Source organism: Typopeltis vanoorti, chromosome 8, assembly GCF_054136105.1.
Source record: "Typopeltis vanoorti isolate ZY-2024b chromosome 8, IOZ_Tvanoo_1.0, whole genome shotgun sequence".
In the NCBI taxonomy this organism is placed as follows: domain Eukaryota; kingdom Metazoa; phylum Arthropoda; class Arachnida; order Uropygi; family Thelyphonidae; genus Typopeltis; species Typopeltis vanoorti.
The window spans coordinates 85832524-85834271 of NC_143556.1; positions in this window are offsets into that span (position 1 = coordinate 85832524).

Sequence of the window (1748 nt, forward strand, 5' to 3'; positions counted from 1 at the left end):
TAGAAGTGCTATTTATAAACCTCGTTTAACGAGTTACGGTTGTCTAGAATTAACGAGCTAGTTAAAAACGAGAGAACTGCCGGCTATATGTCGTGTGTGACCGTACAAGATCTTATTTTCTGAGTTTTAGAAAATCGTTTTTAGTTCAGCGTTTCTTCTGCGTTAATTTTTACTTTCGACTTTCTCACCTATTATTGATTTTCTAGTTACAATTCAATGCAATTAATAGTTTTTCATCTTGTAAAATCCGGAGTTTACACGCACACACACTAGCTTTTGTTTTGTTTTTATTATTTATTGACTAAAGAAAAATAAATAAACGGATATATATGTCCTTCATTCTTTCATTTCTTTTTATTTAAAGTATTCCACAAATACAGATGCATAAATAGATTATGACAGCGAAAAGTGTGGTAGGCTCTGAAAATATTAGTAATTTTCAAACAGACAATATTTACCTTTGTTAGTTCAGACAAATTTCCATATAGACAACTGCAAAAACTTGTCGCATTTATTAGTGTATCACCGAAGAGAGTATTCTACCCAATTAAAAATACTCCACCCAACGCCGAACCTGTCACATTTTTTTCTTTCGCTCAATCTCAACATGTACAGTTGTAATTAACTGAAACGACAACACAGGACTAAACTGTGGAATTACATATATGAAGAGTTGTCATTTCTACAAAAACTATGAATTAAAATGTGTACTAATAAGGGAAGTAAGATGAACCTTTTTTATAGAACTGCTTTTCAGATGGGTAATGAAAGCGTTAATGCAATGATATCGGTCGTATAGTTATAGAATACTGAAGGTCTGAAAGGACAAAATAATTCGTTGTACTGCGAACATAACGCAAGCTTCACGAAAACCTATAAAAATCTGACTTCTGTATTCACAGTTTTCCTTCTTGTGGTGGAAGTGGTGAAAGAGTTTAAGATGAACGAAACAGGAATATCTAAGATGGCATGTTAACTTAATGCTACCACATCTAACAAAGAAAATCAAAGAACTCATCTCATTATTCCTCTAAGAATTATGCCATAAATATCGAAATGATTCATTAATTATGATATCATGTTCTTATAGTTTGATTCAGGAAGTGTTAATATTTTGAATAAATTAAAAAAAAATCACTGTTATATCTAGTTTGAAAGATTTTCGTCATCCATTAAAAATAATTCTATTTAAATCATAATATATAATTATAGTGTTATAGCACTATTGATCACAAGCGTGAAAGTACACTATTTTTACATTTGTTTTTAAATATCTCAATTCACTCTCAAACATCGAATTCAGATTGAGGTGACAGTCTCACAACTTCAAGTCCAGCATCATGATTATCATTGATAATTAGAAATGTTTTATTTAATTTTTTTGTTAATGAGAAAGCGAAACTATTGATTATAAACTATTATTTGCTCATTTTAAATTTTGTATTTTTTAACATATTGCTCAAAATTATAATTTTTCCTGTTTATAATGATTTATATCGCAACTTTATGTATATTTATGGGTTCTAAACATGTAATTTAAATACAATTATTTGTTCATTGACCGCTAGTCACTAAACAAATTGTTTATATATATGCGGCACACCAAAACCTTTTCCACCTCATAGAGTAGCTTTGTGCATTAGGAAAATTGGACCACGGTAGCATACAATATTAAACAATGCAAATTTCACCTCTTAGGTACTCTTTTATTCTCTAATTATTCGATACGCATCCGTGATGATTATTGA